At 34.5% G+C, this 23,851-nt stretch overlaps 1 pseudogene; it reads left to right on the top strand.

The window, feature by feature from the left end:
• Positions 1-22,909, top strand: part of LOC118717785 — a 29,660-nt pseudogene extending 6,751 nt beyond the window's left edge.
• Positions 22,910-23,851: the final 942 nt, after the last annotated feature.

Here is a 23,851-nt window from a genome sequence, read left to right as displayed (position 1 = left end):
GGGTCACTTGAATTGATTCACTCAGTAGTTCCATGAATAACAGCAGAATGGAAATACTTAAAGGAACAGGGCAGGCCAGCGCTGGATGGGATAAGTTTCATAGTTTACCCAGTTCCTAGAGGAAAGGAAGCCTTTATAAAGAGTTACTAGAGTTCACCAAATCCGGTTTGGCTCAGCGGTGGAGCGTCGGTCTATGGACTGAAGAGTCCCAGGTTCAATTCTGGTCAGGTTGTGGGCACATCCCCGGTGGGGGGTGTGCAGGAGGCAGCTGGTCGATGTTTCTCTCTCATCAACATTTCTAGCTCTCTGTCTCTCTCCCTTCCTCTCTGTAGAATATCGATAAAATATATATATATATTTTTTTTTAAAAAAAGAGAGAGTTACTAGAGTTAATATTGTCTCTTACTGGATTCAGCTGGTTTAGAAAACCAATCTACCATCCCCTGTAATGGCTTTGATTAAATATCATGAAATTAATTCATACTTACAACTATAACTTGGTAGTCTATTCTATTCAGTTCCTGAATTTTAATAAAATAAAACTGTACTTTAAGAATATTTTTTAAATTATTAAAGACTATGTTATATACAGACTTTTAAAACCATGTATTTAATGATGAAATATGTGTTTAACAGGCAAAATTATGATCAATATAGAGTTTTCTTTAATTCCAAATATTTTTTCATAGGTGTTGATGAAATTCTATTGCTAAATGTGCTGGAAGAAATTGATAACATAGTCCTGTTTGGAAATATGTCTCACATTATGGAATTTCTTCATGTATGAATGATCTCCTGAATCTTATAAAATCTGTAGGAACAAGACTATTTTTTTATGTCAAGTTTATTTTTGCACTAAGTGTAGACCATGGTCTCACTCCTTGGCCAAATTCTGCTCTATGGCTTCAACTGTAACCCATTTAAGCAGCTAATCTCTGCCATTCCTGTCATCACTGAACAAGTGTATAAATAAAGAATATGGGTAATGTAGATAAAATCATAACAAGTTAGTATAACACAAGTCAGTCTTTTGAATAAGATGATATTCAAATATTTCTTTTCAAATAACATATACATTCTAAATAAAAAGAGAGTAAATATTCTTTTTACCATATATTTGGAACTTCCATCAGTCAGTTTATTACAAATATATTTATTGCATAAATATAAAGATAATTATTGATTCTAAAAAATAACTTAATATAAAACAAACTTTAACAATTTTCTAATAAGCTAGAGGCCTAGTGCACAAAATTCATGCATGGAGTCATGGGTCCCTCAGCTCAGCCTTTACCCTCTCCAATCTGAGAACCCTCAGGGGATGTCCAACTACCAGCAGTTGGGACATCCCCTCTCGCAATCTGGGACCACTGTCTCCTAACTGCTAACCTGCCTTCTTGCCTAACCACCCTAACTGCTCTCTCCTGCCAGCCTGATCACCCTTAGCCACTTCTTCCTCAGCCTAACCACCATGGCTTTGTCTAGAAGGATGTCCAGAAGTTGTCTGGTCTAATTAGCATATTACCCTTTTATTAGTATAGATACTGGATAATAAGATTTAGTATGAATATTAACAACATGCAATAGATATGCACATTTACGAACAAAATGTGTGAACCAAACATAGCATATTATAAATTATACTATAAAATACAATAATGCAGAATATGTCATATCATACTTATTTTCTGTGAAATTATCTTAAGTACAAAATTAAAAATTGAATATTATAATCTTCGATAACTCTATTTAGGTTTGAGTTAATTTTATTTAGATATTAAATCCTCAAAGGAAAAGTCTTGTCTGAGAATATTTCATGTCTTATGAAAATAAACTGAAGGCATGTTGTAAACCAACCAGCTCAAAATTTAATAAGAAATAAAATGCAAGGCAGGCGCATGTTAGCAAACCTCTTGGATCTAGGAGCAGGCTCAAGGTGACTAATTATTTGGCTCAACCTATATTTAAACTCATCAATTTGACTCTAAATCATATTCTCATGATAGCTCACTGTGAACATATTAATCTAAAAAGATATAGGAATAAGAATAGGAATAAGAATATTAGTGTTGTTTTAGTAGAAAAGAAGACATTTCTCTTTCCTTTTACTTTTTTGTATTTTGCCCATTGCTTGCATGAATATGAAATTTGTTATGGGAAAAAAAATTCACTTGTGCTAGGCATGTATCCTAATATCGAGGGACTATGAATCATTAAATTTTCATCATTTTTTTGCAGATTTTCAGATTAGCCCTCATCATAGTGCAGAGCTCAAAAATAGGGTGTGAAAAGACTTTTCTCTGTGCTGCCAGGAATGTGAAGGTCTGAAATCACTCAAAATCCTTCACGACAGGCAGGAGAGAATGCACAATAGAGAGGTCAAAGCCAGAGACCCCGTGTAATGCCACCTGGAAAGATTCAGCTTCAAGCAATACACAGAAAATCTTTAATAAATTAGTATTTTCTTAAACTTTCTGATTCTCTTTATATAAAAATTAAAGAAAATTATTTAATGCTTCCAGAATTAGCTCATGCTTATTAATAAGACATCTCAAACAATAGCCCACTTTGTTTTTAATAGCACCCAAGTCCCACATGCATAAGTTACTTTCCAAATTTCAAAGAACTATCCTCTGATAACCCATTATTATCTTACTAATGTAACGATAGACTTAGTGATAAGTTCTATTGTCTTCGATTTTTCAATTTTGTTTTTTTAAATTATATTCTAAGTGTGGTCTGTGTATATCTAAGCTATCTCTTTACTTGGCATTTCATTTTTAAGGTTGAAACATTGCTATATGACTTGACCTTTCTGAACAGTTCACCCAGGGCAATCTGTACAGATAAAAGTTAATAATTTGTTAAAAATTATTATATTTCTGACTAAACTAGTTTTATAAACATATTGTACAAAGGTAGGTTTATAATCACTTGTATGGAAAATAATACATTAATTAATAAATGATAACACAAAAATAAACTGTTCTGCATACTCCCAGAAATACTACATCTTATTGGAATGGAAAATAGTAAGGCTACTTAGGAAGTTGTCAGTTTCTTACTACCTGATCCAGAGATCTTATTCCTTGGTATTAACCAAAAGGGGTTGAAATGTTATACTCACACAAAATCTGCACATGGTTTATAGCAAGAGACAACCAATCGATGGATTTCTCTAACTTGGATGTTTCAGTCTGTTTTTCCTTCTCTCTTTACTCTCTCTGAAAATCAATGGAAAAAATATCTTCGGTGAGGATAAAAAAGATATTGTTTTGGTATGTGATGTTGGATAATTAGGAAGGCTATGCATGTATGGGGGCAGGGAGTATATGGGAAATTTATGTACTTTCCTTTAAATTTGTAAAAAGCCTAGAATTGTTCCCAAAAATTAAAAAAAGAAAGAAATATTAAAGAATAATTATTAAAGATGCTACTGTGATCTATTTAGGTAAACTAGACCAATTTTTAAGTGAGTGATTATAAATCAGTGTACCATATTGAGTAAATTAATGTCTCATTTTTGTCTCTACTGTAAAAATGAAGTATTTGCAATTTAAGTATTCATTAAAGTTTTTCAAATTACAGTATAAAAAGTTAATTTCACAAAGATGTTTGTCTTACTATCATGTAAGTCTCAAAACTAAATTTGAAATAAATAAAATTATATTCTCTGATTTATATGTGGGAAAATTGAAGTCTCAAGAACTCAGAATAATTGTCCATCTCTTCAAGCTTAGTAAGAGCAGAGAGAGAAATTAAACTACATCCTAAGGCCTTACTGGAACACCCCAGAGTAAGTTCTTAAACTAATTATGTGGAAGATTTGAATCCACAAGGTTGTGCCTTAATTTTGGAACTTAAACAAATGAATTGCACATAATATGCTAAATGTCCTGTCCATGCAAAATTTGTTTTATTTGGAAGTGCGTGTAGATTTCCCCTTCTATGACTTTAGAAGACTGGCAATCTTTTTCTTTAGAACTGTATTTTAACAGTAGATAATTCCAAGGGCATAGATTATACTTATCTGCATTGTATGTTAATACTTCAACAAATAGTTTTCAGGAGGGTTGTTTTTACCATTATTACATTATCCAGGGAGTCACTGTTCATTCCATTTACCTTATTTATAACCACCAAAATGTCAAGTCAACTTGGTCTGCCCAAGCCATTCTTAGATAATTAAATAGGTGAAAATTAGAAGGTTTTGAGTTCTTATTGTGCTAGAAAATGAATGGTCTTATCAAGACTTGTTAAGGAGAAAGAGAGAACTAATTAAACTCATTGGAGAGACACGGATATTGACATGTATTTTGCACTTGTAAATAGTAGTTGTGACTGTTAGTCATTTAGTCCTCCAGGTAATCAAATAAGGGCTAATTGAATTCTGCACTTGTCAACTGAAACAATAATTCAAAGCCATTTTATAGGAATGCCAAATTCATTGGAAAAGAAAAAGTAAACAGGGTGATTTTCACATTCATTCTCTTCGATTTGTTTTGTCATGCTAGATACCTCTCTTGGCTACTTTTCTACTGATGGCCTAAAGGTGGTTGTTCCTTAAGTGTCCATGTTTAGACTTCAGTACATTTTAAATGCTTTTTTAGATGGTTCCATCCACATCATGATTTCAACTGTCATCTCATTCTGATGTTACCTTTATTTTATGCTAAGTGTGAACAAATTGGTTTCTTAGATTCTGACACGGGTATCAAGCTATGTTTTGAGAAAATATAAAATTACTGTGAAAGATACTGCTTTATGTTTTTTTTGAAACTCTTATAAAAGGCATAAACATTTATAATTGCTATTAGAGGCTCAGTGTACAAAATTTGTGTATGGGGATGAAGGGTTTCCCCTTTGCCCAGTCTGTACCCTCTCCAATCTGGGAAACCTCAGTGGATGTCCAACTGCTGGCTTTGCACCTTCCTTTTATTAAATCTTATACTACCTGCCTATTAATTACATTAATTATAATATGCATTAATGTGATTGAAAATTATTCATAGTTGTGATTAATTTTATGTCTATCATCTTAGTATCTTGCCATTATAGAATTTTAAGTTAAAAGGCTTCCCTCCTCAGAGTTTAAACATATTCTCCTATTGTGTTTCCACTTACATTACTCATTATATTACATTATTCTTATTTTTGTTTCTCTATTAATTTGTCATTTACTCTGGCTACTTTTCACATTTTTTCTATCATTTGTTATAAGCAATTTGATTATGCTGTACCTTGCATTAGTTTTCTTCATATGTTGGTGCTTGCAGTTTCTTAAAGTTCTTTTATGTATGGAGAATGGAATATGTCTCCCCCAAATATACCATTTCAGTATAAGGAATATTTTGAGCTGAAAGCAACTGACAATTTACAGATGCAGAAAGAAGCCTTCCCGGAACTTCCCTTATCTGAACAAAGCAGAAACTGCTGAGAAATGAAGACTGGTGTAAATGCACTCTCCAGAAGTTTTATGGCCATGAAGATCATGAAATAAAGCCTAAAATAAGGCACTAACTATGGTCTGCAGAAAACTATAATAAAATAAACTTTATCTTCCATTACTTTTCTCTATTTATCTACCTACCAAGAATTTGCTGCCCCTAGAAATCTAAATTATTTTCCCTTTGTCTTACCACTTCTCTAACAACGTATCATTCAATATGTTATACAAGCCCAAGTATTAACCACCCTTTTGAGTTACTCATCACTGAGTTTCTTCCACATGTGTGCACACTGTACAGATTAATAAACTTTTCTTTTTATTTGCTAATATGTGCTTAGTCATTTTAATTTCTAGGGCATCAGCTGGGGAGCCTAGGGGGCACTGAAGAAGGGATTTTTTTTTCTCTGCTGTATAATAAATTTTGAGTAATTTTGGTGATTATTTCTGTCCCCTCAGCTTCAGGAATTTCTCAAGCTGTATGCTTGATTGTGTGATGCTGGCTTCTTATAGCGCACTGATACTCTCTCTGTTCATAAAAAAAAAATTAGAAAAATAGCTTGTATGCATGTGCTATTTATACAAGATAATACTTGTTATGTCTTCAAGTTTCACTAATGTTTTATGCAATTTCAAACATGCCATTCAGCCTACTAATGTAGCTTTCATCTTACAAGCTGTAGTTTTCATGTCTAGATGTTTTATTTATACACACGTCCCCACACCTAAACCACCCAGAGCCAGCAAGTCCTCACTTCTGTCTGGAGCACCACTCCAGTAGCTCCCTTGGTTTGCCCACTTCCCCCTCATAGCAGCTTGCCCCTTTTCCCCCTTCACACTGCTCTGGCCTGCATATGCAAATTAACCTCCATCTTGTTGGGTTAACTTGCATACTGACTCTGATTGGTTGTGGGCATAGCAAAGGTACAGTTAATTAGCATTTTTCTCTTTTATTAGTGTAGATTTTATATGTTCCTGATTTTACCTAAATACTTGAAAAATACAGTTTTAATAACTTCAAAGTATCTCTGGTAATTCTAATGTCTGAATTAATTCTGAATTAGTATCAATTTTAATTATCTTATTTGGATTTTTACTTTTTTTTTCTTTTTTAACTTCTTTCTAGGCCATGTAACATTTGATTAGATGTCAGATTTTGTGAATATTGAGTTATCGTGTTTTACTTTAGAAGAATATTAAATGTCCTTGAGATCTGTCTGAGACATGTAACTAATGTAAAATTAAGTTTGACTCTTTCAAACTGACTGAGTGTTTAGTTAGGTCTATATCAGGGCTCTGTCTAGGGTCCATTATTCCCACTACTGAAGCAGGACCTTCCTTATACTGTTCAAAATGCCCATGAACCATGGGATTCTCTAATCTGGGAATTGGGAATAGGCACTAACCCTTGTCCTCTGTTGTCACCCTTAATTCTTTCAGATGTTTCTTCCTCCAATTCTTGCAGTACATATATTTGCTTATCAGTACTACACTTAACACACAAATGGAATATTCTGCACAGTCCCAGATACCTGTCTTTGTGCTGTTCTCTCATATTTGGTGGTCTTTACTATTATGCTGGTCACCTTGCTCTCACCACACAATTAGCCTCTTCTCCTTAACATAGGAATCTATCTAGCTCTGTCCTCCCTGCATTTAGCCAGAAAATTATCTCAAAGAAATGTGGTTTATCCTAGGTCTTTTTTCATTTGTTTCCCATTTTTCAGGAATTATTGCTCTTCATTGCTTGATGTACAGTGTCATGGATAACACTTTTTTATTTTTGGTTTTTTCAAGTGGGGTGAAAAATCCCATCACTGAATATTGTTCCAGATGTAATAATCCAGTAGGGAAGGGCATTTTTTGTAATGTACAAATAAACTTTCCTAATAAATATCCCTCGTTCCATGGTTCAGGGAACTAATGTGGTATTTTTCCTCTTGCTCAGTATATAGTCCAAATACACTGAATGGTCAGACTATTATGATCTCTGAACACATAATAATCTGGCCACTCAGTGTATATCCTATATTATAAAAGGCTAATATGCAAATTGTCCCCTAGACCAGGAGTTCTATCAGCATGCAGGCAGGCCAATTGCTCATGTCCCTTCCTCTTGTCTAGGCTGGCCAGACCACACCCATGCATGAATTCATGCACCAGGCCTCTAATATATATGCACTGAGTGGCAAGATTATTATGCTTTCAAAGATCATAATAATCTGGCCACTCAGTGTAATATCAAGAACTGGATAAACATACAATATGTCTCTCAACACACTGGGCCTGATAAGGGAAGAACTCAGGCAATGAAACATTTATTACCTCACTTCCATTAAGTGGGTCAGACCTGTGGATCTCTGCGGTATCTTGAGTCACTTAGGATTTCCATGAAGTCAGAGCAAATATCCTATAATCCTGAAGACCCCAGATATTTTTCTTCACCCTATGAAACTATAGTTTACTATGCTTTATTATGCAAAAATTAGGATATGTGGAATTTAAGTATGTTAGATAAAAATTCATATACTTTGATTTTAGTAGAGGAGTTAACTCTTAGATGAAATAGCAACATCTTTTATAATAGGTGTTTCTCATAACCAAACTAAATTGACTACACTTTCTCCTAGAAAATTATTCAAAGAGCACTCTTACTACTTTGTCTACCAAAAATGCTGCAATTTGACAAATTCTAAATACCACTCCTTAATATCTTCATTCATGTTTAGTTTGTTTAATTATTTTTCTCTCTCAACAAATATTTTGTATTGATTGTTATGTGTCAATCACTATTCTAGAGTTTTGTTTTCAGAGATGAACAAAGTAATTTAGTCTATCTTTGTGACACAAGCTAATGATATTTATCTCAGATTCATAAATTTTATAAAAATATTCTGTGATAAATTTTGACCCATAGTATAGGCATTGATATATATGTTTTATACCTCCCTCCCATCACATCATCGCTCAAAGACAGAGTGCCCTGAACAATGCATGTATTATATGCTGAATTACATTTAGATAATAGACTGCAGTTTCTAGATTTGTGGGTTCCCTGGAAACATTGAATTTTCTGAATATAATTTAAGACATACAAACACAATGTACTCACTCAGGAAAATACACTTAGGTCATTGGAAGTGATTTTCCCCATATGAATGAGGAAGTATATATTTGTTAATAATGTTATAATATATTACTTACACATAAGGAGGATAGAATTTGAAAAGCAAATTGTGTTATAATTAAGATCTCTTTACAAAGTAATGTGGAAATTCCATATTATAAAATGCAGGAAAATTGAATATTAAAATTTCACACTTATAATTCTATATTTAACACAAATGTCAATGTCAAACTATACACAAGTGGTAAGTCTATAAAACATTTTATGTATTTCTTCATAAACAAACAATAGCTAAGCTAAAATGCATATTAAAATCTTCAGAACCTACAAAATCATGTTTTAAATGACTTAATTTGAGTTGTATTGCAGATGATCTACCATTTTCATAACATATTTTACTATAATTTCCTTCTTCTAATGACTGTATAATTAAACTATAATGGGAAATGTAAGCTTATGTATATTCATAGAGAATTTGTTATAACAAACAAACCATAATTAACGAAAAACCAAAATATATTTTAATTTATATAAAGGTTTATTCCATACAACTCATTTTTGCTTTTCAAAAAGAAGGGCAAAATAATAAAATACTAAATTCTTGATCTAATGGGCCACATAATTGAAATCTTTCTTTTCCTGTTGTTTTTAAAATATAGAGTGTGCAATAATTTAGTTAATATAATGAAAGTAATACAATTGCTACTTCATATTATTGTGCTTGTTAGAATAACACTGTAGAGAAAATTATCACATGCAGGGAAAATACATTTTATTTTAGTTTTTGAATAACAAAACATGGTGCTTACATATAAGCATATGTACAGGTTTAATACTTGGTTATAATAGAACTTAGGTACTAAAAGCTAAAACATTTTCATCTCACTTGACAATTTGTGAGTCACTATCATTTGCAATTAATATTAGTTTCCTTAGTAACCACAAAGTGACCATGATATGCATAATTGACATTCAAACTATATAATGGAACAATTAAACAAATGATTGGGTTACCTAATCAATTATTTGTATTGTGTATACACATATGCAATTGCATCACGCACCACTTAATGAAAGGTATAAGTTCTGTGAAACCCTTTGTTAGGCGAGGTCATCATTGTGTAAACATTATAGAGTACATTTACCCAAACATAGATGGTATAGCCCACCGCACACCTGGGATACACAGTACAGCACAGTCCTTTCTGTGGTTTATCATTGACCGAAATGGATTTATGTAGTACACTACCGCACTTTGTTATTTAAACTGATAACAAGCATTTATAATTTAAACAATTAAAAAATTTGAACAAAACCATGATGATATTATTTTCTTCATTTGTTTTCATAGAAATGAGATAAACACATTTCTTAAAATGGTATGTCCATCTTCCTTACCAATTCATAAACTAGGGGCTATAAATCACATAGCAGGGCATGAAAGTACTGGAAATGCCATGATACAGGGAACAAGAAATTATATACTCTCGCAGTTTATGTGGGTCTCTAAACCTCAAGAGTAATGCAGATCTGCACTAGATGATTTTTTTGTACAGTCAGTAAAACATGCATATGTGTGTATACACACACACACACATAATCATATTCTATGTGATGGTTTGAAACATTCCATGACTTTTCTCTGATCATAGTTTTCTTATCTAATTTTGATTTTTAAATCATGTATGTTTTATACATTTTCAAAAACAAAATTATAGGTAACATAATAAGAAAAGAAAACCAAAACTAAAATTAAAATATACATATAGAAAAAACGAATTAATCAAAAAATTTTTCAATGCAAAATGTTTAACTGAATGCCCTCAATGAAACATACTCAAAAGGCAAAAGATAGTGTAAAAATGAACTGGGTATTAATTGACTTGTTTTGATAGTGCTACTAATATATTAAGTCTGTAACAATATGTGTCTGTTAAAAGATAGAAAAGAAGTAAACATAGAAACATTTCTTGATTTTCCTCTGCAATAAATGAGATAGGATTAAGAATAAGGGTGGCTGAACATAGTGTTAGATGTAAACTAGAGATATCAGTTTAAATTTAAAATAGCTTTACAAAATTATTTCACAGCTCTGTTCCCCCGACAGACATGGGGAAAATGGTCTCCCCAGTTTGAAACTACTGCATTTAGTTCACATATCTTCATTTCTAAATACCATTGCCCAGTAAAAAGATCTCAAATAATGATATATATGGGTCAGAGAAAGTTAAAGGAAAGCCTAGTGTAGTTTGTTGCATCAAAAAGTAAGAAGGAGCACAAATACTAAATGACTAATTCTTTTAGCAACTCAAAATATTTTGATTCTTTCAGCTCAAAAGAGCAAATTTGGGGACAATTTAAAGATTAAAAAGAATAATTGTAATATATTTCAATACACATAATCAAAATAAAATTCTGAACCCATAACAAAATGATAACAAAAGGAAGGGAATTTAATTATAGAAAAATATCTATAGAAGAATGTCAGTCAGTGTTTGGGTAAGAAATTATAGAATTCAAAATTTGTAATTGTATCCCCACTAATGTAAGGCTTTATTCAGGCAGAGGATATCAATGGGTACAGAAAGCATTTATAAAATATTATTGGAAAATAGGAAAAACATTGATCCCAAACATTAGCTCCCAGATCACTTATTAATTAATGTGGGAAAGTTCTCTTTATAATGAAGAAATCAAGAGAAACCACCAACCAAGTAATCAAGCTGATCATCACCAATAATAGAATAATGCAACCGGACACATACAGCAGCATCCCTAACTAAAGTGCTATTAACATCAACTTTCATTTAAAATCCGTTTATTAGGAAGCTGTTAGAAAAATACAGAATGTGAGATATTTTGCAATACAAGTGCAATAAACTGTATAAAATATTAATGTCATAAATGACAAAAATTAGATAACTATTACAGAGCAAATAGGATTATATATCTATAATAATAATAATAATAATAATAACAATAAAGCATAATATGCTAATTAGACCAGTCAGCTGAACAACCTTCTAGACGTCATTTCAGACTTTCTTCCGGATCAGGCCTCAGCAGTGGGAACTGAGGTAGAGGCAGTTAGGCCCGATCAGGCATGCAGGCAGAGATGGTTAGGGGTGATCATGCTGGCAGGCAGGCAGAAGGGTTAGGGGCAATCAGGCAGGCAGGCAGACAAGTAGTTAGGAGCCAGCAGTGCAGATTGTGAGAAGGATGTTCAACTGCCAGTTTAGGCCCAATCCCACTGTGGAATTGGGCCAAAACTGGCAGTTGGACATCACCTAAGCGGTCCTGGATTAGTAGAAGGTGCAGGCTAGGCTGAGGGACCCCCTCCTGTGCACGAATTTCATGCACTGGGCCTCTAATATATGAAAAATAAATGCAATTTACATCTATTGAAAAAAATCTTGAAGTGAACAGAAACAAACAGATCTGAAGGGTATTACTGGTAGAGTTGGGGAATCTTAATTTAAATGAAATATTGAATAATACTGTTTTAATGTGACATTTATTAAGTGTGATGACCTTGGTTATGTAAAAGAATGTCCTAGTTTCTACAATAATATAATTGGATGATATCTACAACTTACTTTCAAATGGCCAAAACGAATGTGTGTGTGTTTGTGTGTGTGTGTGTGTGTAGAAAAACATAAAGATGTGGTAAATTGTTATCAATGAATATAGGTAAAACATGAAAGTTAAACTTTTCATTATAAATTTTAAAGATAAAGAATGGAAGAAAGAACAGACATTGATGTGTAAGGTAATTTATAAATATCATGTCTTGGTGAATTTGAAAGATAATTAAATATGAGATATTATAAATATACTTATAAATAGTACTTAATAAATTTGATTTTTACTTCTTAAAAATAAACAAAGTGATTGAGTCTGAAATAGTTCTAAAATATTTAAACATGTTAGAACTCTCTAGTTACAGCAGAAAGGGCAGATTTTTGCATTCTTGGTAAATGTATTATCTAAGTCCCAATTATTATTTTCCACTTTGATTGAGAAATAGCTCACATACAGTAGCATATAAGTTTAAGACACACAGCATGCTGGTTTAATTTACATTGGACTTAACTTTAATACAATTCCTTAACTTTATACATTCACTTCTCCTCTCCCTCACATTTTAGGTTAATATTGTCAAAATGTATGTATTTTATATATATATATATATATATATATATATATATATATATATATATATATATCTCAACAGGACAACAGGTCATGCTGGTTATGATTATTTTTACTACATCCATTTTTTTTTAACTTTTAAACTAGAGTTGTAAGTGAATTATGCTCTACCATTACCAAATTACAGAATCTAAATTTAACTGTATACTTACCATTACCTGTAAGAATTACACTATAGTTTTATGTTGTTATGTTAATTAATGTCCTTTTACTTCCACTTAAAGAACTCCCCTTAACATTTCTTATAAGGTATAATTATTTTCAGTCCTCCTGCCTCTGGTGTCTCAAATGGATTATTTTTTAAGTGGAAGGAAAGTGTAATCAGTACTAAAAACTTTAATAACAAAATTGTATGCTGGTTTTCAGCAACCAGCATACAATTTTGATATACATGCACATGTAATCATAAAAATATGTATCAAAATGGGCAGAGACAGTAATGGTACTCTGGGAATTCTCACCTCACATTCCCCACAACTAACACAGTCAGCTCTATAAATGTGGACTTGTACTTTACACATCAGTTTTGTTCATTGTTCCCAAGTTTTCAGGTAATGGATTATGGCAACTGAACTAAGTGCACAAAACACTGTGGAAAAGAAAAAGGAAAAGTCAAAAGGACAAATAGATTGTTTCCATTTAACTTGCTTTTCCACTAAAAATAGTGCCATTCTCTTTGAGAGGTGATAGATCATTCTTAGGCTCTCCAGTCAGAAAGTAAGAGCAATAATCTCATCTCTCAGTCTTATCCTCTGGGTCACCTGGAGCAGATTTTTCTACTTTCTACTCAGCTTTCTCATTAATAACATTGTGATAGCAGTTTGAATGTCTCCCAGTGTGGGAGAAAGAAAGAAGTGGCATAAAACAGAAATGTATAGCCATGTGATTTACTCTTAATATAGGTTAGAATTTAGCAATGGCCATTGTATAAAGGAAATAAATTATCACGTTAACAATATAAACCTTTCCTGCTTGCCTGCCAACTGGTTTTCTGGGCAGTAACGGGAGGCTCCTAGGTTCCTCCTTCTAGGCTTTTGTGTATCTATTGGCATAATTCCTAGAAGCTTAAAACAAAGTAGGGAAATCCCTGAAGAAAAATTGTATGTTGTTTTAGTCTTGTACATTCTGGGGCCCGTATTTTTCTATAAAATCAATTATGAAATGCAATTTAAAGAACTGTTATCTGACCTCTGATATCTAACATATTTGTGGGCTTTTTATTCATTTTTTCAAAAGAGAGCTCTAACATATACATAAACAGATTTTCTGTGAATGTGGTATTTTAGGAATGGAAATATCTGCTGAAGATAAACTGTAAGAGGGAGATGGAAGATCACTGGGCAACCCTGACTTCTCAAAATCCTCTTAACAAAAGTGGATATCTCTTCTTTGAAAGAACAAATGAACCTTGAGTTGACTGCTGGGTGTATGATTGCCCTCAAAGGAGAGCTTTGAGAATCCACCAGCTCACATTACACAATAAATATTGCCCTTAATACAGTAATTATTTTGAGCTGAACTTTCCACATTTAATCCAGTTATTTGCCTTTATGCTGCTGGTGCTTCCTGTAGGCAAGCACCTTTGCCATCCCAGTGTGGCAATCATTGAAAACCCTGTAGGGCATTGTCTATGTGTCTGCCGATAAGCCGAGAACAAGAGGTACTCTGACACAGAGAAGAAAAAACTGCAATTATTTTGTCCAGAATTAATTAAAAATTGTACATATTAAACCCAGTCAGTGTTCCTCAGTGGTTAAGAACTGATCCATCAACGAGGAGGTCACAGTTCCATGCCTGGGTTGTAGGCTCAATCTCTAGTAGAGGGTATGCAAAAGGTAGCCAATCAATGATTCTCATCATTGATGTTTTCATCTCTCTCTCCCTCTTCTTACCTCTCTGAAATCAACAAAAATATTTTTAATTGTACACATTAAGAAGTTAAAATGTATACAGAATTATTTATAATTAAAAGAATAAAAGAGAAAGCAAAGCAACTATCCAAATGGGTATAATAAACAGACTCCTTAGACCAATATGCTTCACATAATTTGATCTTTATATCTTCATGAACATTAGCTTTCAAATATATAATATCTTGGGTCCAATTACACTTAAGACATAATACAAACAGCTATGTTTCATATTATTAAGCATAATTGAAACACAGTATAAAATCAGTGTTAAATTTCAGTCAATGGCCAGTCAATGAGAGGCTGTAAAGCATAAAGTGTTTTAGAAAGCTAAGACTTATATAATCTGTAAAACCCTTCTGTGGACACATAAAACATATATTATTCTATATGTTCTTTTATACTCCACACTCACTGTCATTTTTTAAAATCTGTGATTATTTGAGTTTTCTGATATATTTTAGATTATAAAATTACTAGAGGCCCGGTGCATGAAAATCCATGCACTGGACGGGGAGGTCCCTCAGCTTGGCCTGCCCCCTTTCACAATCCAGGAGCCCTCAGAGATAGGAGGTGACCAGGCGATCAGGGGAATGTGACACCCCATCATACCTCTGCTCTTCCACTGCCAGCAGCACAAGCCTCAGCTGGCCCTGGTTACATGAGCCTCAGGTGGCCCTGGGTGACTGGGCAGCTGTCATTCAAGGCTTGCCTGCACTTTAGGACAGCTCTAGGTGGCTGGGGGCCTGAGGGGTCTGGGGGACTCTGGAGCAGGCACATGGAATAGCTGGTCCTATCTGGGGGCAGACTCAACCTTCCCATGCACTTGTCACCCCAGCAGTGCTGAGGGGAGTGGGCGCTGCCATCTTTGAGGGCATGGTAGCTAATTTGCATATTTCTTCCTTATTGGCTGTAGGTACCACATTCTTTACGATGACATGAGGGTCAATTAGCATATTCCCTCTTTATTAGATAAGATTTTCAAGTAACATTTAAACATAGTATAAATCTGAATCAGATTTCAAAGGCTAAGGAAGGATGTGTTTAGCTTTCTGTAACTTATGATAAGACAAACTCAATAAGTAAATGCTTTCTGAAAAATGTCAGCCTAACATCCTTCAAGTAACAGTGTTACTAGTTGGTTTGAACACTATTTTTCTCTGTTATAAACAAACAAATTTTCATTTTTCCCTTGCAGACTTGGATATTTTAGCATAGGACAAGATAGATTTCAATAGCAAGAAAGCAGAATCACAGAAATGTGTACCTGTTCTTGATTGATAGTCCTTTGTTAGTTCTTCTGAAACACAGAAAACAAAAGGCACCAGTTCAGAATCCCAAAAGGCACCAGTTCAGATGAATATTGGCCATGAACTTAGAATATTTTTTGTGCCTAATTAAAAAATGCTAAGAGCTCTTTTATGCTTAATAAAAGAGAGAATGAATGACTTATTGAAATTGTAGAATGTCAATATTCATTGAGATGTTCTACATAAATTTTTTCATCAATCAGTACTGCATGTTCTAGGAATCTAGAAGCAAAAAAGATTTTAAAAGATAACATACATATCACCCATAGTTTGGGACCGTATATTACATTTGTTAAACTATATCAAATCCTAGTAAAATGTAAATTTCACAGAGACAGTGATTTCTGTCTAATTTGTTGCCTCATGTTTTCTAAATACCTATATCAGTGCCATAACAATAAATGTTAAACAAATGAATAAGTACAGAAAAAGGCAGTACATGAGTACACAGAAACATACTATGTTTCTATGAAAGTAATAATCAAACAGTAATGAAAATTCTTCAATCTAAATTATTTTTACCATGGGATATAACATTCTCTAAAGGTTGAGGCATGAACATTTAGGGATAGTTGGGGATATGTTATTTTCTTTTTTTCTACCACAATGTTTTAAAGATTTGCTACTCTTACTAAGACACATTTTGACTTGTCAACAAACTAATTTGGCATCATATTAGGAATTGCTTTAAATGTTTTTAAATAAATAATATCTATACTGTATATAATAAACCATATTATATATATGGTTTTTTAGTATAGTGCAAAGCAAATGCTTAAGGAAAATACACAGTATATTTGGACTTATTTTGAAGTTAGGTGATCATTTTGTGTGCATAAAAGTATAACTTAATCATCTGAAAATATGACACATTATTTACTAAAAACAACAAGGGAAAGAAAGAGGACAATAGCCCTCCCCGGGAAGCTGTGGAAGCAGTACACAGCAACTTTGCTCAGCTGCCAAAACATAATGAAACATCAGTGATCTTCCAGGGCCAAGTCGTTAGTTGGTATTTTGCTTTTTCTCCTGACCTTTAGGAAAGTAACTAATATCAGAAAGCCTGAGCAATCATGTAAGGCACATACACAAATGAACAAGGAAGATTGCAGTGCACCTGTACAATTTCTGGAAATTGGTTGGAGTCCCTGGGGCCAGATTGTAAGGCAGCATCGACCCCATATTCCGTTCTTAACATTGAGCTGAACTGAATCGTGTAGTTATTTTTATTGTCGCTTGTTCTCTGGTGTGGGTGACAACTTACTATTCTATAGCGGGATTTGACTATGAAATAGTGCCCACGACTGGTCACACACCAGCAGTCAAGGAGGCCCTTGTACTTTCTAATTGCTACAGGGAAATCTTTTGGGCAGTTTGTGATTGAAATAAATAAATAAATATACAAACACGGCAACTCTGGCCTTGCTGAAAAGTGAGTAGAAAATAAAATTGAAGGCCAGTTGCTTCACCCTGCACATAGAATAAGTGTTCCCTTAGGCAGGTCTGGGGCAGGGTACCGCTTTATCCATCAAGGATGGCAGTTGCAATTTTCTTCATAGTTTGATTGCAAATACCAAGGACCCGTGAAAAGTTCCTCATCTTCAGGAGCCACTTATCATAATGGTTCTTAGACCATGGTGGTTTCAGTTTGAATAGTAATCCCAATGCATTTATTATCTGCCTTATTTAGATAACATCACCAAATACTACATAAACTAATCTCCCTCCAGAATGCATTTGAAATGTCAAAAGGCACTTTAATATTATGTATATTTTTACTTCACTAGTAAGATGCTCACACACACAAACACACACACACACACACACACACACACAAGCACACACAATTCTTTGATTCGTGAGTAGAGCAGTAAGATCAAAGAAACCATTACATTCTTAAAGGCAGCTCATCTAATCTTTAGTTATAGGCTTTGATCTAAGAGTTTCTGTCTTATAAAGCCTAGATCAATAATTCTCATATTTATCTGTAATCTGTGCCAGATGCATTTTAAGCCTTCACCCATCTCTGGCTCATTCATTGCACTAACTTTTCAATGGCTTCCCTGACTCTATGCTACTTCCACTGGGAACCAGCTTTCACATTGCCACTAGAATGAACTCTCTAAGGCAGGCGTCTTCAAACTACTGCCCGCGGGCCACATGCGGCCCGCAGAGGAGTCTGATCCGGCCCGCCAGGTTTTTTGGGCAGTGAGCGCAGCCGAGGTGTTACAGTAGGAATTAGTAGTTCATATAGTCCGGCCCTCCAGCTCTCTGAGGGACCGTGATCTGGCCCCCACTTTAAAAAGTTTGAGGACCCCTGCGAGGCATACTGACACATCATTCCCTTCACATTCTCTGATAACTCCTAGTGCCTAGAGTCCATACTCCTCATTTAGGTACGTAGGTGAAATTTGAAGTCCAAGTTTACTTTAAATTTAAAATTGTATTTTCCTTTAACAGATTGCATACTTCTCTATTAATACTGTATCCCTAATGTAAACAACTCCTATTCATAATTCGGTACTAATTAAATATATCCTCCCTTTATTTTTATTTTTTATCATCTCTTTATTATTTCACAGAATATATAACTACTTTATGTGCACTTATAGATCATTTTTTCATACTTCTGTCTAGTACTTATTTATAATACTAGACTTACATTCTTTCCCTCCTCCCTGAATATTGATCTCTATAAAGATAGTAACCATTTGCCTCACATACAATAGGCACATAATACTTGATACTGAGTAAAACACAAAGTTATACTGGCCTTCTAAACAAACAAGACCCAATCTGAAGGTTTAACACATATGCACGTGCACACGCGCGCACGCACACACACACACACACACACACATTCAATGTTGGGCCATAAGCATTAAAATAACTAAAAAATACTGTGTATTTCTAATAAAGGGTTTTAAAAGATGTAAGTTCAATGAGCATAGAAATGTTTTACTTACTGATATATCACCAGCAGTTTGAAGGGACATGGTACATAATAGATGCTTTAAAATATGTGTACAAGTAATATATTACTGTACACCACTATTTGGGAAGTCTGGTCTGCTAAAGTCAAATTAGTCTTATTAAATATATTAAAGATCTAAAATGGTAGTAAAATTATTACTCTGAAGGACAATTTAGATTTTTATGCTAAGGAGTTGATGAAAGGTAGTTCAACAAAGAAGTATAGTGATGGCAAATACTGGTATCATATCAGGCAAAATTAGGGTATGCTCAAAAGTCACTGGATAATGGATAATGGTACTAACAACTCCACACTAGCATATGAAGTTAGCAGAGGTATAATCATGTGTAGTAATATTCAGTTACATTTCTTAAAGAAGATGATTGAAACCATGAATAACTCAATTATTGACAGGAAAAACTGGAGAAAAAGTGGAAGAAGTTCACAATTTCCCCCCTTTGGGAATGTCCTTGTTTTGAAGTGGAAAAAAAAATTACTATAGATCCAAGAGAATGATGGGGAAGATGACTGGGAATATGTGGAAATAAAATCTCCATGAAAGTCTCTCTGTGTGTTATGTGCATGTGCACACATATTAATGTATAGTGGGTGTGTGACTATATATACAGAATATGTGTGTGTGGTACATGAAAATTAGTATATTTTGACAGAATAGGATACATTTAACTGAATATAACAGAAATATATATTTCATAGTTTAAAATAAAAACATATTTAATTGAAAAACAAATACTGAATGTAAATGGCTCCAGGGTTAGTAATTGAGTCTTCATTGAAGACTCAGGTTTTTGTCTTTGGGTTGTCCTCAGTTTAGGTGCCCTCATGTTCATGAGATACTAGGCCTATGTCATATAAATATAGGTACTTCAACTGACAGAGGAATAAGAAACAATAATGCTGTTCTTTCCTTTAGAATGAGGAAAATTTCCCCAAATTGCTGCAACAGTTTTCTCCTCGTGTCAGTAAATAGAACTGCATCACATACCTGTGACCTGTGGGATGCCTGTGGGGAGCGTAAACTTGGCAGGATTTACCCCTGAGCTGAGTATTAGTGCCACCCTGCCTCAGAGATGGGAACCTTTAAAAAACTATGGTTTTGAAACAAAAAATAAATGAACAGCCAACAATGGTGTTACATCATTTTAGTTAGATATTTTTAGTAGAGACCTGATGCATGAAAATTCGTGCAGGAGTAGGCCTTCCTTCCCCCGGCTGCTGGCACAGGCTTCCTTCTGGCAGTCAGGTTCCTGGCTTCCCTCTGGCTGCCCGTAGGCACCTGGGCTCCAGGCTGCTTCCCTCCAGCCTCCAGCAGGCACCCAGTACCAGGGCTTCGCTTTGGCCCCAGCTTTGTCCGGATGGATGTCCAGAATGATGCCCTGGAAGGATGTTCATTCTAATTAGCATAATACCTTTTAATATAGATATATTGGTCTTTATATTCCTGATATTTTCCAGACTGATACAGAAATTTTAATTTTTTATAGCACGTGTTAATGTCAGTTTTCAAATATAAACAACCAATTCAATCAGCAACACAGTGCAATACTAATTGGCTTTACAGGTATATATTTAGAGCTATTTTCAGATTTACATCTGTTTCTCATCCAAAACTTGATTCTATCCAATAAGCAAATTGCTCCTTTCTCATGAAAAGGATCAATTTTTTTTATTGTAAGCAGCCAACAAAAACAACAGATTTGCAGGTGTTTCTACTAAAATACTATAAATGTGCTCCTGAAAAATCTTGTATTCTGCAAAATCCCACACTAAAAAATGTAATAGTTTATGGAGAAAATAAGTCTAGAAGAAAAAAAAATCAAAATCCAGACATAATAATATTCTAAATAATATGACAGCACAATTAAAACGCAGTATTCCCAATAAATAAATACTGCATTGGATATGTAGCTATTTGTCTTTTCAAGAAAGGAATGAGTGATCACATTGAGGACCATGCTGTTTCCGAAACGTCTTGCTCACAGGCACACCAAGGGTTGGAAAAACTACATTAGGCAAAGAACTTGCAGGGAGATTGGGACTTAAATATGTTAATGTGGGTGATTTAGCTCAAGAAGTCTGATTACCAGATATCATGGAGTCTCCAAGATAGCTTCTTCCAAGAGCATAGCAAAAGATGCACAGATGATGGCACAAATCCTGAAGGATATGGGGATTACATGAGCCAAGAGTTATAAATCAGATGTTGAGTTTGCCTTCCAATATGTGATCTCAATTCTAGATGCTGCAAAAATTTATTCAACCTATGCTAAGAATGTTACCATTAATGCAGTTGATGTGCAATTGGCAATCCAGTGTTGTGCTGACCAGTCTCTTACCTCTCCTCCCACAAGAGATTTTTTATTAGATATTGAAAGGCAAATAAAACTCCATTGTCATTGATCAAGCCATATTCAGGTCCTAGATTGCCAACTGATAGATATTGCTTGTCTGCTCCAAACCATAGATTTAATCTTTACCCCCCCAAAAAGGCATCTGCTTCTGCAGGAAGAATAGCAGTTCCATAATTAAGTGTTGGTTCAGTACTCTCACACTTGGCACCAACTCCATAAACCATGTTAGTTACAACTAAAGTAGGGACTCTAATGTCCCTCCCAGAGCAAAGTTTACAGTACAAATGTCCATTTCATAGTCCCAGGCTGTATCAGCAACAATTCCTGCAACATCAACAGTTCAGAATGTTCTGATTAATCCATCATTCATTGGATCCACACTGCCCTACTCTGCCAGCTTGGTAACCCCTAACTGCCCTCCCCTGCAGGGTTGATTGCCCCCAACCGCCCTCCCTTGCAGGCCTGGTCCCCCTCACAACTGCCTTCCCCTGCTAGCCATCTTGTGGTAGCCATCTCATGTCCACATGGGGGCAGAATCTTTGACCACATGGGGATAGCCATCTTGCATATTGGAGTGATGGTCAATCTGTATATTACTATTTTATTAGATAGGATAGAGGCCTGTTGCATGGGTGGGTGCCAGCTGGTTTGCCCTGAAGGGTGTCCCAGATGAGGGTGGGAGTTTCCTTGGGGCATGAGATGGCCTGTGGTGGTTTGCAGGCCAGCCATGCTCCCGGAGACCCAAGTGGAGGCCCTGGTATCTGGGATTTTTTTACCTTTTACAACTGAAACTTTATAGCCTGGAGCAGGGTGGGGGTTCCCTTAGGCATGGGTCAACTTGGTTGAGGGGCCTGTGGTGGTTTGTAGGCTGGCCACGACCCCCCAGAGACCCAAGTGGAGACCCTGGTATCTGGGATTTATTTGCCTTCTACAATTGAAACTTTGTAGCCTGGAGCAGAGCCAAGCTTTCTGCTGGCTCAATGGTGGCAACCATTTCTGTTGGGATTTATTGATTTTCTATAATTGAAACTTTGTAGCCTTAAGCAGAGGCCTAGGCCAGCCAGGGTGTGTGGAAATCTTGGCTTTCTCCATCACCAGAGAAGTCCAAGCCTCCCTCCTGCTCTCTCTGTGGCCACCAGCCATCTTGGTTGGGTTAATTTGCAAACTCTCTCCTAATTGGCTGGTGGACATGGCTTGATGCATGGGAGTTGATGCTAGGTTTAATTTATAATCCATGTGGACTTCACAAAACAGTCATGACGATATAACTTAACCTGAGTAATAGTTACTTTGCATATTACTCTTTTATTAGATATGATAGTTTTTAATTAAGATGTGGTATTTTCTTTACTAGAAATTATAATGGATTTTCATCAGCTTTTAAGAAATAAAGTTGTCATTCATTTAAAACAAAAAGAAATGAATGAGTTGTAAGAAGGGTTGAGATTATTAAGTAATAAAGATTTGGGACAAAATGAAAAAAAATACAATGGGATTATCCTTATAATTACTATTTCTATGTAAAACAGATGACCAACCGAGCCAAAAAGAAGCTTGAACAGTGAATATACTTAGTTCACTACTGTGCATACCTCCAGAACACACTGTCTTTTGCCTTTGTATTTTCATTCCAGATTTGCTACATGTGCCTTCATGGCACAATGCATTTATGGGCTGGAGAAAAACATTGTTTACAAAGTAATATTTCCCATTTGACTGACATCATTGTCCTATAAAGTAAAGTATCTATCTATCTATCTATCTATCTATCTATCTGTCTATCATCTATCTACCTATTTATCTATTTATCATCTATTTATGTATTATTCATCATTATCATATATATATATATATATATATATATATATATATCTGTGTGTGTGTGTATTCATGTTGCTTTATAGCTTTATATAAGCAATATATGTAAAATTTATGCTACTGAAACATAAAATGTAGCACTGCAAGCCACAGTAACATAAGTCAATTATATTTCAAATGTCAATATTGGGTCCACAAAATTATTGGGTAGCTAGTTAGTAATGCATTTTTCAAAGTCAATTGAAAAAAGAGTTTCTATCTATCCAATACATGTTTTACTGTCATAACTATATGAAGATGTCAGAGTACTTGATCTCAAAGGTCCCAGGAATCCCTGGAGAACTACAGCAGGTAAATTCCCCCATTCTTCTTTTCATTCATCCACTGCTAGACACTTGGAATAAGAAGTGGAATCTGAACAGTCACTCACCATAAGGAATAAAATGGATAATAATTTTTTAGACAATTAAACAGTGAAATTAGTACTGTGTATAACACAAAACTTGCATGGTTTTAAAACTGGGTTGTATATTTATTGTGTTCCAAACATCCTAAAACTCAAAGAGAGAAGAAACACAGTCATGGGATTCTCAGTTTTTATAAGTCAAACTGGACCAACTAATCAGGAGAAATGCAGATTTTCTTCTTTAAGACTTGATCCAGGGAACATGGTGTGGTGTAC

Source organism: Pipistrellus kuhlii, unplaced genomic scaffold (assembly GCF_014108245.1).
Source record: "Pipistrellus kuhlii isolate mPipKuh1 unplaced genomic scaffold, mPipKuh1.p scaffold_m20_p_13, whole genome shotgun sequence".
Lineage (NCBI taxonomy): Eukaryota > Metazoa > Chordata > Mammalia > Chiroptera > Vespertilionidae > Pipistrellus > Pipistrellus kuhlii.
Note: the sequence above shows the minus strand (reverse complement) of the source record. Positions and strands in the feature narration are given on the sequence as shown.